This window comes from Staurois parvus, unplaced genomic scaffold (assembly GCF_062004578.1).
Source record: "Staurois parvus isolate SC_StPar_1 unplaced genomic scaffold, SC_StPar_1.0 ptg000554l, whole genome shotgun sequence".
NCBI classification, from domain to species: Eukaryota; Metazoa; Chordata; class Amphibia; order Anura; family Ranidae; genus Staurois; species Staurois parvus.
In genome coordinates this window covers 704,123-720,000 of record NW_028318350.1, presented here as the reverse complement: position 1 = coordinate 720,000, position 15,878 = coordinate 704,123, and the positions used below count along the sequence as shown (strand labels likewise).

At 40.4% G+C, this 15,878-nt stretch overlaps 1 protein-coding gene across 2 annotated transcripts in view; it reads left to right on the top strand.

Annotated features, from left to right (window-relative positions):
• Positions 1 to 15,878, top strand: part of HECW1 (HECT, C2 and WW domain containing E3 ubiquitin protein ligase 1) — a 550,087-nt gene that overhangs the window by 189,112 nt on the left and 345,097 nt on the right. The gene's annotated exons all lie outside the window — the stretch shown is intronic.

Genomic DNA, 15,878 nt, shown 5'->3' with positions numbered 1-15,878 from the left:
TAAAATGGTTCTAAAGGCTGGACATGTTTTACTTTAATGCATACCCTGCATTAGCCCCCCTGGCGGTATTCCCGAGTGTAGTTCGGGGTAAAATGTCAGTACCAAAAGCGGTAACCCCCCCCCGAGCTACACTCGGGCTTACCATGCGGCGCTGCATAGGGAGTCCCTGCAGAGCTTACCTTGTCCTTCGCTCCCGCGATGTGTCCCCTGCAGCGTCCCCGGCCATCTCCTCCGGCTGATGCTGGCATCCGGCGTCTGTGTACCCGTCCCTGTGACGTCGGGACGTACGGGCGTCGCCGGCGGCAGGAAATTTGAAAATTTAAAAAAATGTCATTTTTAAAAAAAAAAAAATTTTTCATAGTAAAACATTGCTGTTTCAACCAATTTCACATACATTTTGTCCCGAGTGCTTTGTCCGGCGCCCTGCCTGCGTTTTGTCTGTTCTTTCTGCCTGGAAACTGAGAAACGTCCATGGCGTCCAAAAAGCGTCCCTTTAGGTCAAAAGCGGTTTTAGACCGGCTAGAGAACAGCGATAGTAAATCAGAACCACTTGCAGAATTGAGTGATAATGATTCGTGGGGGAAATTCCTCATCAGACACTGAAAATGATTTTGCACCTTTGCTCAGCGATGGGCGAACTTGGCGCTATATTTCACATTTCAGTGTTTTTGGTTTGATTATATCATTGAATTAAATGTATTATTATTATATTATTATTTTTTATGATTATTTATTAAATTATAATTTATGATTTTATGTTTCAAGTTTTATCCTACCCGGGATGTTTACTAGACTCTTGTTCGGACAGATTTCAGTGAGTTATTCCTAAAAATTACAGCCTACAATAAAAAACTACATATTTCCATGCAAAATAATGGTACTGCTTTCAGCACCAAAAATCTGAAATAATCAGACCGCCAGGGAGGTTAAGGTAAAAAAAAGTCCCTGTATTTGTATCGTCCCCTCACACTCCTCTATATTTACTTGAGCTTGATCTCGTTCTAACACGGTGCCCGTCTGCAGCGGCTCTCTTCTACCTCTCTGCTCACATTTGAAGGAACAGGAGCCATTGGTTCCTGCTGCTGTCAGTCAAATCCTGTAAGCAGAGAGTGGGGTGAGCCTGAGCTGCCCTGTGTGCGTCTATAGATGCAAAGATCCAGGCTCGGGAGTGAGCCTGCAGTTGCGCCCCCATAGGCTTCCTATGGTGGCACACCAAGAAGAGGAGGAACCCACATAATTATAAATAAATAAGGCTGAAAACCAGTGCTCCAAGATTAGCATGTCAAATCTAAAAGCCAGTGTTAGGGGATCTCATACCCATACTACATCAGTAACGCACATTCTCTACAAATGCTTTTTTAAAGGAAATAGATGGCAAATGATGCATGGCAACCTTGTAACCAAATGATAGCTGCCCGGTGTACTGAATGTCTTTTATGTCTGTAAAATGTATGAATATATTGATAATATATCATTACAGCTAATGCTAAATAAAAGTTTACACTATTTTTCTTAGTTTGCATCTGGAGTACATGTTTAGATACACCAATATTGTTTAATAAGTGTCTTTAGTAGTGGTGCACCGAAATGAAAATTCTGATGGCGAAACCAAAGATTCAGGATACACTTGGCCGAAAACCGAAACCGAAATGGACAGTTTTTAAAAATGAATTTATATTTTTTGGAAAAAAATACACTTTAATGATTAAAAAACAAACATATTCCAATTTTTTTGTAATATATGAAAGATGATGTTTCACCGAGTAAACAGATACCCAACATGCCATGCTTTAAATTTGCGCACGCTCGTGGAATAGCATCAAACTGCGGTACTTAAAAATCTCCATGAGTGACACTTTAAAAATGTCTACAGGTTACCTGTGTAAAGTTACAGAGGAGGTCTAGTGCTAGAATTATTGCTCTTGCTCTGACGTTCGTGGCAATACCTCACGTGGGGTTTGAACACCATTTAGATATGTAGGCGTGGCCTATGTATGCGTTCTCCACTACATGTGAGCATGGGGGGGGGCACTTTAAACTTTATTTGTTTATTTATTTATTTTTAAAAAACCACTTTTATTCCTACCACAAGGAATGCATGCATCACTTCTGATGGAAATAATTAGTGACAGGTCCTCTTTATGGAGAGATATGGGGTCAATAAGACCCCACATCTCTCCTCTACAATGGAAAGCATTAGATCCAAAAAATCATTGATCTAGTGCTTAAAAAAAAAAATGGCCTTGTTTACAAGGCGTCGGGACCAGAAGTGACATTGCTCCAGTCCTCCAAGGACATAGAGATGAGTGGAGGCCATCTTTCCTTCACTTATCTCTATGCCCAGCACCGGGATCATTTGGTGGTTTCTCAGATAAGGCTGAGAACTACCGAGGGGAGGCAGCGGCGAGGGGGCGGGGTTATTTTCAGCGCCTGTATCAGTGCCTATTTTCATATTGGCCAACAGCCGATAGGAGTGTTTTCGGCCGAAACTTTTCGGCCACCGAAATTTCGGTGCAACCCTAGTCATTAGCACTGGGACTAATGGCCATGATGATGCTTCCTAACAGTTCTTTAATGTTGAAGACATGTAAGCAGCATTAAACCCAAAAGCAATCATTTATTATATTGCATCTTAATAATTCGAAAATGTGATGGCTGTATTTGCTTTCTTATTTAGGCTTTCTTTCTTTTATTTTCACTTGGTGATCTAACCAGTAAGTCTGTTCTTTAAAAAAAAACAAAAAAAAAACAAGCTATCCTGCAAATGTATCAGTTAACAGTGTTTAGACAAACCATTTACCACTGACAGGGTTGCTTACCATTATCAGTTTTATTTATTCATGTAAAACCTTTATAACAAATGATAGAAACCTGTTGCCATAACTGATTGTGTAACTGCATTGTGAGCTGGAGTTCGGCTTCAATTTTGTATGTATCTAAGTCTTCTAGTACATCTAACAGATTAACAAAGCTGCTGTGCCCCTGTGCTCCTTCATCCAGAGTGGTGTCTCACAAGTACAGGAGCTTTGTTACTGGCCAGACTTAAAAATAAAACTAATGCAGCCACTACATGTAATGATCTCAGCTGCAATATATTACATTTTTGTTTCTCTGGTTAATACTGCTTTAACCCCCCTGGCGGTATTCCCGAGTGTAGCTCGGGGTAAAGTTTCAGTACCAAAAGCAGTAACCCCCCCGAGCTACACTCGGGCTTACCATGCGGCGTTGCTCAGGGAGTCCCTGCAGGGCTTACCTTGTCCTTCGCTCCCGCGATGTGTCCCCTGCAGCGTCCCCGGCCATCTCCTCCGGCCGATGCCGGCATCCGGCTTCTGTGTTCCGGTCCCTGTGACGTCGGGACGTACGGGCGCCGGAACTGGCGGCAAATTTGAATTTTTTTAAAAATGTCATTTTTTTAAAAATGATTATCACATAGTAAAACATTCCTGTATCAAACCATTTCACATACATTTTGTCCTGAGTGCTTTGTCCGGCGCCCTGCCTGCATTTTGTCTGTTCTTTCTGCCTGGAAACTGAGAAACGTCCATGGCGTCCAAAAAGTGTCCCTTTAGGTCAAAAGCGGTTTTAGACCGGCTAGAGAACAGCGATAGTAAATCAGAACCACTTGCAGAATTGAGTGATAATGATTCGTGGGGGAAATTCCTCATCAGACACTGAAAACGATTCTGCGACTTTGCTCAGCGATGTGCGAACTTGGCGCTATATTTCACATTTCAGTGTTTTTGGTTTGATTATATTATTGAATTAAATGTATTATTATTATATTATTATTTTTTATGATTATTTATTAAATTATAATTTATGATTTCGTGTTTCAAGTTTTATCATCCCCGGGATGTTTACTAGACTCTTGTTCAGACAGATTTCAGGGAGTTATTCCTAAAAATTACAGCCTACAATAAAAAACTACATATTTCCATGCAAAATAATGGTAACGCTTTAAGCACCAAAAATCTGAAATAATCATACCGCCAGGGAGGTTAACCCCTTCACGCCTAAGAGTAAAACAAATCTTAATGCCTAAGCACAATTTTGCAACATTGACATGTGTTAGTAAAACCGTCCATATCATCACAACTACTTGGTACATCCGGGTGAATTATACCGCATTTTTTTCAGGACAAATTGGGCTTTCATTTGGTGGTAAATGGTAATGGATATCTCCTGATTGTTTTTTTATCAAAGAAAACTGGCCCAAAATAGTAAAAAAAAAATTATTTTTTTTTAAATTTAGCTGTGTTTCTTGTTACTACCATAACCTACCACCAAAGAACAACCCAAAATAAATTTTCCAGCTCTTGATTATCACAGCGATACCATATATATGTATGTTATTTGTTGTTTGTACCCGTAGTACAGCCCAGAAACAATAGTGTGCATTTTGGTTTTCTTACCGAAAACACACTGCCACCAATTTTTTTTAATCCTGACCTTTTGAACTTGACCTTTGACCCTGACCTTGACCCAAACACCCTGGCACTGAACTAGATCAAACCTTGATCTAGGTATTTTTTTCTTTATTTTTTAATTACATTTTTTAATATTTATTTATTTATCTTTTTTTTTTTTGTAAACAAAACATTTTTTTTTTATCTCTCTCCTCCATTCATAGAGAGAGAAAAAAAAACAAGGGGGCTGTACAGAGGCTATCACAGCGATCATGTGAGCCAGAATCGAGAGTTCCGGGTCCCGATCGTTAGAACGGTACCCGGGACTCTCAGTGACACCCCGGTCTTTGTGCTGGGAGCGCGCAGTGCGGTATGCTCCCAGCACAAAGACAGGTACGCAAATATGAGGCCCCACGGAAAAAAGCCCAGTTCTGTGAGGCTGCATATTTGTGTGATTTCGGCGCGAAGGGGTTAAGCTATTATTTACTTAGAATGAATGGTACATTTAGCAGTCAATTCAACATTTTTTGTTTGAACTTGGGTTGTTAACCAATACACGCCCGGCCAATAGCCAAAAGGCGGCCGGCAAAATGTACTGCATTTCCAGGTTGGACGCCAAATAGCATCCTCCCGCACATGCACACTTTTCGCGCTTGCAGAGCCGCGCAGCGGCGCTATCTGTCACTAGCCGTGTACCTCGGACACGGCCGATGACAGATCTGAGTATTGGCCCTGTTGCCGGTACCATGTGACCTGCTGTGACCAATCACAGCAGGTCACATGACAGTTGTATACAATGGATGGCTTCATTCATGCCATCCATTGTATACTACTGTCTAGCTGTGAATGGTCACAGCTAATCACATGCACATGTCATGTGATTAGCTGTGGCCAAATCACAGCTAAGCACAAAAAAAAAAAACCCCTGAATGAATCGATGTCATTCAGGTAAATGCTTGCTTATAGCAAAGTAATTCTTTGCTATAAGCAAATTGTGTAAAAAAAATACTGATCACTTCCCCAAAGTAGTACAATGTTACTATGGTAACATTGTACTACTTTGGACATAGTGAAATATGAAAAAAAAATCTTAAAAAAAGAAAAAAAAATTAATAAAAAATTAAAAATAATAAAAAAAATTTAAAAAAATATTTTTTTTTTCATACTGTCACCAGTCAGTGTCCCTGATCACCGCCATGACAGTTATATAATGATGCTGTACTGCACTGGTGACAGTATGAAAAAAAAATTAGTGAAAAAAATTTTTTTTCTTTTTTCATTTTCCGAATAATTATGACAAATAAAATACAACTTCAAAAAACTCGCCATTCCTCTTACTGTACTGTTCTGACATTTGGGGATATCTGTACTGTTCTGACATTTGGGGGATATCTGTACCGTCCTGACATTTGGGGGATATCTGTACTGTCCTGACATTTGGGGGATATCTGTACTTTTCTGACATTTGGGGGATATCTTTACCGTCCTGACATTTGGGGGATATCTGTACTGTCCTGACATTTGGGGGATATCTGTACTGTCCTGACATTTGGGGGGATATCTGTACTGTCCTGACATTTGGGGGATATCTGTCCTGTCCTGACATTTGGGGGATATCTGTACTGTTCTGACATTTGGGGGATATCTGTACTGTCCTGACATTTGGGGGGATATCTGTACTGTCCTGACATTTGGGGGATATCTGTACCGTCCTGACATTTGGGGGATATCTGTCCTGTCCTGACATTTGGGGGATAGCTGTACCGTCCTGACATTTGGGGTATATCTGTACTGTCCTGACATTTGGGGGATATCTGTACTGTCCTGACATTCTTGGACCTCAAGAAATTAGATTGGCTGTCAGTACTTCAGGATTGATCAATATTCAGATCTATACCATAGTTTGTGAACTCTATAACTTTCCTACAAACTAAATAATACATCCTAATTTGGGTTATTTTCACCAAAGACATGTAGCAGAATGCATCTCGGCCTAAATTTATGAAGAACAATTATGTATTTGCAAAGTTTTATAACAGAAAAAAAGAAAAACGTGTTTTTTTTCAAATTTTCTCTTTTTTTGATAATTTAGCAAAAAATAAAAACCCCAGCGGTGATTAAATACCACCAAAAGAAAGCTCTAGTTGTGTGAAGAAAATGATAAAATTTTAGTTTGGGTACAATGTTGCATGACCGCGCAATTGTCATTCAAAGTGTGAGAGCGCTGAAACCTGAAAAAATGGCCTGGGCAGGAAGGTGTAAAATTGCCCGGTATTCAAATAGTTAAACCCAAAAGGCACTCTATACTGATCAGGAATGGAAAACAGTGAGATGGCTTATGAAATCAGATGGAAATTAAAATACAGCATTCCTACACATACAGACAAAATTCACATTTATTGTTTTATTTGAAGTATATGAACAAAACTTCATTTCTTTTGTACTAGATTTTATCAGGCAAAAATGACATCTAGTCATAACCAATTTTTTGGTTGTATTATGGTAGTAGCAGTGGATAATTTTAGCCAAAAATGTTGAGGTTAGAACATATGATTAACTAATGTATAATTAACCCCCCTGGCGGTATTCCCGAGTGTAGCTCGGGGTAAAGTTTCAGTACCACAAGCGGTAACCCCCCCGAGCTACACTCGGGCTTACCCTGCGGCGTTGCTCAGGGAGTTCCTACAGCGCTTACCTTGTCCTTCGCTCCTGCGATGTGTCCCCTGCAGCGTCCCCGGCCATCTCCTCCGGCCGATGCCGGCATCCGGCTTCCGTGTTCCGGTCCCTGCGACGTCGGGACGTACGGGCGCCGGAACCGGCGGGAAATGTGAAATTTTTAAAAAATTTCATTTTTGCTGTCATTGCTGTTTCAATGCATTTCACATATATTTTGTCCCTACTGCTTTGTCCTGCCTGCATTTTGAATGTTCTTTCTGCCTGGAAACTTAGAAAAGTCCATGGCGTCCAAAAAGAGTCCCTTTAGGTCAAAAGCAGTTTTAGACCGGCTAGAGAACAGCGATAGTAAATCAGAACCACTTGCAGAATTGAGTGATAATGATTTGTGGGGGAAATTCCTCATCAGACACTGAAAACGATTTTGTGTTAGTAAAACCGTCCATATCATCACAACTACTTTGTACATCTGGGTGAATTATACCGCATTTTTTTTCAGGACAAATTGGGCTTTCATTTGGTGGTAAATGGTAATGGATATCTCCTGATTTTTTTTTTATCAAAGAAAACTGGCCCAAAATAGTAAAAAAAAAAATTTTTTTTTTTTTAAATTTAGCTGTGTTTCTTGTTACTACCATAACCTACCACCAAAGAACAACCCAAAATAAATTTTCCAGCTCTTGATTATCACAGCGATACCATATATATGTATGTTATTTGTTGTTTGTACCCGTAGTACAGCCCAGAAACAATAGTGTGCATTTTGGTTTTCTTTACCGAAAACACACTGCCACCAATTTTTTTTAATCCTGACCTTTTGACCTTGACCTTTGACCCTGACCTTGACCCAAACACCCTGGCACTGAACTAGATCAAACCTTGATCTAAATTAAATTTATTATTATCTTTTATGATTATTTATTAAATTATAATTTATGATTTCGTGTTTCAAGTTTTATCCTACCCGGGATGTTTACTAGACTCTTGTTCGGACAGATTTCAGTGAGTTATTCCTAAATTACAGCCTACAATAAAAAAGTACATATTTCCATGCAAAAAAATGGTACCGCTTTCAGCACAAAAAATCGGAAAGAATCATACCGCCAGGGAGGTTAAAGAACTAGAAAATATGAATGTAAGACTGTAGCTGAGAAACTGAAGGATATAACAGAGGATTAGCTCAATATCCAAAATGGCCTTAGGATTTGAGATTTGTCCACACCTGTCACTTCATTCCTTTCTGAAGCTCGTAATTACTATTTTGTGCTCCTTTTTGTTCATCTTGTATAATTGTATGGGCGCATTTTCCATTTAGCCTTCTCTCTATGCAGCTATGTAGAGAAGTGCTTCGAGGTCTGCTGAATAGAGATCAAATTAAACTCTGGTACTTAATTAGTGTAGCGCACAGTCATTTGATTTAATTAGAGATTCTGTTGGCAAGACTGGCACTGTATAGTTTCGAGTAACAAAAGAAAATGGTCCTTGTCTAAACAGATAAATAAATATAGCGTTTCAAGGTTTTGGAAATGGCTGTTTGTTGCCATTAATAATCTGACAGTAATATATGGCTATATCACTCAAACCATTAAGACACAAGTGGATCGAAACCTATGATAAAATGTGTGATTTCCTCTTTAAAATAAAATACATCTCAAAAGAAATGTATATCAAGATTCTCAAGAAACTTTACAGAATAAGGTTTTTGTTTAGTAAAACTATGGTGTCCATTTATGAACCAGCAGTAATAGATCGCTGCTCAGTTCTCCGGCATTCTCGGAGAACACAGTTCTCCTGTGAATGCAGTTTATGAAGAAGTTCTCCGAACGAAGGAAGAACGGTCTCCAAACGCTGGAAAACAGCTGATTTTACTATAATCTCGCGAGATTACAGTAAAAGATCAGTTTACTAAGCAGAGGTAAATTATCTCTGCTTAGTTTGCGGTCCCTCCGATTCTCCAGCTCTGGGCTCTGGAATCTGGAGGGAGAACACAGATCTCCAGTGAAGGGCTGATATGATCTCCTGAGTGTCATAAACTGTGAATGACCAGAGAATAGCTGAGATCCGTTGACTCGCAGCTATTCTCTGTGTCATAAAAGGACACCTATGTCTGTAATTTATTTCACACAATTGAAGGGAAGATCATTGTTCTCTACAAATCGAGCTAAACTTAATTTTACAAAACATTACTCCTCTTTATGACTCTGTATGACTCTAAATCTTCACTGCCTGCCAGCAATGTTTTTTTGTCACTGCGAAGATGGCAGTGACCAAGTGACGAGGGATATTGTGGCCATCACAGTGTGAAGTTTTGGCAGGTAAGTCTGCCATAATGTGAAAATATGCTGTGCATACTTGCGCATTATAGCAAAAATCCGGGACGCTGTCGGTTGAGTATAAAGTGGTTCTAAAGGCTGAAGTTGCGTCTCCCACAGCCCTCCCCCCAATTTTCACCTGAACCCACTCTCAATCCAGTGATGTGCCTCAGCTGCCCTGGGTCTCTCTCTCTCTCTTCATTGGCTGACAAATAGCAGCGGGAGCCATTGGTTCGCACTGCTATCAATCACAGTGAGCCAATGAGGAGAGAGCGGGGGGGCAGGGCCTGTTACGATTGCGCGTCAGACCCCTGACCTTCTCACCAAACTCGTGACCGAAGGACTAGCCAATCTAAAACTGTGATGTCACGTGCATAACAATGCCATGCCCAGCTGCACCCTGCACAACAATTTTCCAGCTAATGGACCACAAATCGATGTACCGGCAGCCTGGGAACGATTGTTACTGAGTCAGGTTAATTACGCAATTAACCCTTCACGCTGCCACCACCTCCTTTTTGTACAGAGAAAGAGGAAACTTGGCAATATCAGCAATAACACTGTGATGGTTGAAATAATCGTCGGTATAGCACCGTCACTGCAGACAGGTTATACAGAGGGTTAAACACACACAGTAGCGCTCTTTTAGAGGCAGGAGATCGTAAGTTGCAATAAAGAGCTGTAGAAACAGTTCAACACTTTCAGAAAGTAAGATTTATTACTAAAAGGTCAAAAGGGTGCAATAAAAATATTTACAGAAAAACAATGTAACCAATATATATATAAATATACAGAGAACAATAGCACAGCAAAGAGGTAACAGAAAGGAGGGTAAAGGGTTAAAGTACTTGCCAATCAGCCTTGGGTTAAGCAGATCAAGTTTCAGAGCAAAAGGGCACCGTCTCCCAAGTTGGTTCTGATGTTAAACGGGAGAATTCTTCAACTTACACTCTTAGGCCTGACAGCCTATTTTGTAGTCCCCCAGCAGGGGGTGTCTCTGAAGGCAAGGACCAGTGCCTCATTTGGGGAGGGGTTGCCTGGGCGGAGACCCAAACTAGAACCAAAATCTCTCCTAGCTCATATTTTGGCTCATAACTTTTCCTAGGCACAAGTAACATTCCACCCGCGGGTAGATTACTATGCAGACGCATCTGAGGAACGGTTAGATATGAAATACATACTTGAATGGTTCAAGAGATGTAATTTTCTGCTTTCCTATGTATTCCAGCCAGGGAGTGTTACCCATCAAACAATTTGTCTGATTGTGAGCAATCTGAAGATATGCCTGGTTTTTATGTAAGCCTCTCATATCTCTCAAGATATGAGACATAGGGGAAATATGGATTTTAAAAGTGTTATCTAGTTTCTTACTCCTCTGGAATGTCTTTGAACTCAGGGGAAGGCTTGGTTTATCCTTTTATGAGGTGCCATATTGCACAGCACCCAGCTGTGATGTTTTATAGCTCGGAGCTGCCTGCTGTGCCCTGGCCTGCCTGTGACACTTCCAACACACACCGACCAAATGTCACTGTGGCTCTCAGAGAGGGAGGGGAGAATGAGGAAAGATATGTTTGTACAAGATGGATGATCCTTCGCCAAGATGGAGGTTGGAGCAAAATGGTTGAACCGCATCCATCTCTGTAGGTACGATTGCTACAGGGCCTAGCTGTGGTTCTATGTGTCTTATGGATACATAAAATGAGGCTCAGGAACGAGGATGTACCAGTGCCCCCATAGCAAACAACTTGCTATTGGGGGCACTGGTCAAGGTGGAGGAGCCAGGAGCACCGGCAGGGGACCCAAGAAGAAGAGAATTGAGGCTGCTCTATGCAAAACCATTGCACAGAGCAGGTAAGTATGATGGGTTTGTTATTTTAAAAAAATGAACCTTTAGAATTATTTTTATCCTGATTTAAGGCTTAACCATTTGAGCTTTTTACAATGTTTTAGATAACAGTAAATGTAAATCCCTATACTGTATATTATTTTAAATGAAACAAGATTTTTTCAAAACTGTCAACATAGTATAGTACTTCTCTTACCTTTCAAGTTCAGCTGATTAAAAAAAACTATGATTTGTGTTAAACATGAGCTGTTTTGCACCATGCAGATCATTACTTTTTGAAGCTGCTATTTTTTGCTATTTCTCCTCATTGAACTGTTCAGTCCAATACTTTTGTATGCAATATGATAAGTAGTTATTTTCAACTAAATACTCAAAGTAGATTATAGCCCAATCACTGAATTCTCACATGAGCTTTATTATACTTAGATGTCATCCCATAACAGAAAATGAATGCACAGAGACCTTCACGCCAGGATCACCGAGTATTTTGTTAACAAAAGTTGTAGGATAAAGAAAAAAAATTAGACAAAACTTTTGAAATTATATAAATACAGGGTGTCCCTAAAGTCTGGAAACAAGGGCAAAATGCATATTGAGAGAAAAACATATAGTTAGTGATATTTCCTATGTGTCCGGACTTTATATCATTTCAAAAGTTTTTACTATATTTTTTTTTAATTCTACAACTTTCATTTCCAGAATACCTGGTGATCCTGGATTAGGGTCTCTGTGCATTAATGTTCTGTTATTGGGGGCAACATCTAAGTCCAGATTGTGCTCCTGTGTCACCCTGTCTACAAGTGCCCTTGCTGGCACACATTGCACACTATTGTAACTATTAGGAAACCAGTTTAGAGCAATGATGGAGCAAGTGCATGTAGACAAAAAGTGGTTCAAAGGGGTTGGAGATCAGCAGCAATGATATGTAAGAAATGATGAAAGAAAAATGAAAATAGTATGTAAATCATAAAAATAACCATGGATCCTATTTGTAGTACGCAGTACTTTAGCAAACATAATTTTGTTAGGTTAAATGTTGGAAGTAGGTAATGTCATTAGGTTAAGGTTTAGTATCGGTAAAACTAAAGTTATAGTTCGGGTCAGGAGTGAGGAACTTAGTCTTAAGGGTTAGTTGTGGTAGAAGCGAGGCTGTTAGTGTGCGGTTATTTGTTAAGCCTTCATTTTAAATGTATGTTTAGGGGTTGGGCTAAGAGTTACGTTTTAGGAATATTTTTAATTTTTAGGGCTCATTCACTCAGGAAGGCATGCATTAACGATTAACCCTTTGAGGACCAAGGGACGTATTTGTCCCATGTTTGTAATTGCGTGTATCATCTGATTAAGAATTTAAAACTCTTTTTTTTTTTGGGTTTGAGTCAAAATATTAGTTCTTATCAACAAACAACAAATGGATCTAGCTTTTTGCTAATTATTTCATGAAATGGCTTAGTTACAGCAACTGAAGTATACGAACTTTAAAAACAAAAAAATTGATTCTTTTGGCGTTCCAAAACCCGTCCCCAAAGGGTTAATGGTTACATGCTGGTGCGTTGCTTACGGCACATGCGCTGCAGTACTTTGCTAAAATGCATTGCAGAGCTTGTTTTTCTTTAGTAAGCTTTTATAACTTCAAACTCTGTTTGCACTATAGCATATTGCTGCACAAACCTGGAACATTATATAGGTTACATGACGCATCATCTGCCACAATCGGCTTTCATGGGCTTGAGTTCTTCCCTTTCCTGGTTCATCGGGGGATGCACTAGAGGTGTACTTTATCACCATTGTTACTTCTTCTTCTGTTCGCGCCACTCAACGCACATATCCTATCAAATGAAAATATTGAGGTCTTGGAGATCGCTGGTGTTCACCACAATACTGCCCTATTCACAGATATCTTATTATAGAAAGCTTCTCTTCATGTTACTCTCCCTAATGTGTTATTTCTCTTTGCCTCTTTATATAAATTACTTAAAATCTAACTCTTTCATTTTACCATACCCCTGCTTTTTCAGCAATCTCTTCAGACTGTAGCCTATGACTTTTGATACAAATCCAACAAACCTCACTAACATCTTGGAAATCTCTTAACATCCTGGGACCATGGCTCATGTTTCATGGTTTGGGCACATTATTACAATTAAAATGTATCTTCATAAATTGCTCTACTCCTTTCGGGTTTATTTCATCCGTATATCTTCATATATCTTGTTCTCCTTACAGCTCCAAGACTTCATGTTTATATTGGGTTCAACCAGACCCAGACTTAAAAGAAATATACTTTATAAGACCAAATGACAAGTGAGGCTGGGTGTATCTCACATTTTTTATTATTTTAAAGTGGCCCCACTAATTCAATTACATTTTGGACAAAATGCACCTTTGTGGACCTTGTTAGATGTGTTAGATATGCACCAAACTAACCTCCCTTCTCTTCACCGAATCCACCCTTCCTTACACCCTAGACCACTCTAACCAATGTTAGCTCATACTCTGTCTGTTTGGGATTCTATTAAATATTGTGCGTTCATTCCCCACTAATTCAATTACATTTTGGACAAAATGCACCTTTGTGGACCTTGTTAGATATGCACCAATCTCCCTTCTCTTCACCGAATCCACCCTTCCTCACACCCTAGACCACTCGAACCAATGTTAGCTCATACTTTGTCTGTTTGGGATTCTATTAAATATTGTGCGTTCATTCCCCTCTCTCTCCTCACTGGTTGTGACTTACAGCAGCAGAAGCCAATGGCTCCCACTGCTGCCTCTCTATCCAGAGAAAATACTGTTGACTTATCTAAGAATAGTTTGGTAGATTAGGTCTATAGGTCGCTTTACTAAAGATATAGTGACTGTTTACTTTGCAAAGTGAGTGTTCACTGAGCTTAGTAAATGAAGCTGTGTTCACTTCAATCAACCAATCATGTGCGAGCCAAAATCTGTTTTTTTTTCATTTCCTCCACATATGATTGGGTATTCAAAGTTAACAAAAGTTTACCTCATTTATTACAGCTTCTACCCATTTTGTAAATCCATGCTATCATCTTTGAAATTCATTTCTACTTTTGCAGTAACATTAGGATAACACATACGTTTTATTTGATAAATATTCCGATTCACATAGCATTAACTTAAAAAAAATATTAAATGCTTCTTATCGTTTTAAACGATCTGAATACCGAAAGACTGAGAAAATCTGTCGGGGATCGCCGCGGCGCTGGTCCCGGCGCAAGCGCAGTGCACCGCCCTGTGCAGGGACGTGGGCACTAGGTCCTGGCCGGCTGCGGCGTTCGAGTCCGTGCATGCGCAGTAGAGGCCGCGGCCGCGCGCTTGGCACCAATGACAGCGCAGGGCACGATATTTAAACGGCCCTGGGCTGTCATTCAGTGCCTTCTGGGCTTTCCCTGTATCCTGTATCTGCGAATCTGTGTATTGTGAGTTGCTGACCCGGATTGTACCTGACCTTGTTGTATTCTCCTGCCCAGATCCTTGCTTTGCCTGACGTCTCTCCTGGATGCCCCCTATTAGATCTGACCTTCTGTTGCTGACCTGGCGTGTGACCCGACTACTCTCTGCCCGCTGCTTTGTACCGCACCGTCCCCACAGTTACCGACCCGGCCTGTCTGACCTCGCACTTGCTCAGCCATCCATCCCAACGGGGTCACCCGACCTCCTCATATCAGGCTCTTTCCTGTGGGAGCCCCTGGCGAATACTGCTACCACTGACAGGTGTACTCAGTAGCCACGACCTGGTCTCAGGGTACTCCAAGTCCATCTCCACCATCAGGGGCCCTGGTGAACAAGTACTCTGGGGCATAGATTCCGTGCGCTGGGGACGTCTGACCAGTGGAGTGCTAGTGGTACCGCCGGGCGGTCCCTTACAAAATCCTATTAGTTCTCCCTTGCTATGGATTTTAAATGGAAGGAATGTTTGCTATAATTAACCCTATTTGCAGTGTGCTATCAGATTTTATTATACGTTGTTCACTAGTTGCTAAAAAGGATATTAATTCCATCACCACACTTATCTTTCTTGTACCTTAAAGCAAAACTCCTGGCAAAAACTTCTGTACACTTCCTTGTTGCTGATTTCCTACCGTCACTGGATTTGTCATCCATCTGGTTCACTCAGTAGTTGCTCTGAAATAGCCTATTCATTTTCAAATCAAATTGGTAATTCTCTTTGGTTTCCAGTTTGTAAGACCAGTGGCTGCTATGCCTCCTCTTCCCCCAGCCACTGGTCTTGGAACATCCTTTTGTAGTTTCTCCAGGAAGCAGTTTTGTAATTCAGCCCCACTTGCAGTGGTGGGCAGACCGAGACTCTCAGACACAAATTTATTACCTATGTAGTGTTTTGCATAGGGGGTATAATTATGGGTGTTTTTTGCCTGTCCCACATTTCTTCTTTAAAGCCCTGTTCACACTTTTTTGGCACTTTTTTAGCATGTTTTTAGAGTGGCACCATTCATTTAAATGGCTCCAAAAATGCACAAAAGAAGCCTATATACCAAATGCTGGCACTGAGCCAAGTTATGTTATGTCGCATGGAAAAACACACATGGCAGTATGTTACCTGCATCTGGGATGCCATTAAGAATTCATTTCACCACATGTGCACTGCACATTTTAGAAAGTTTT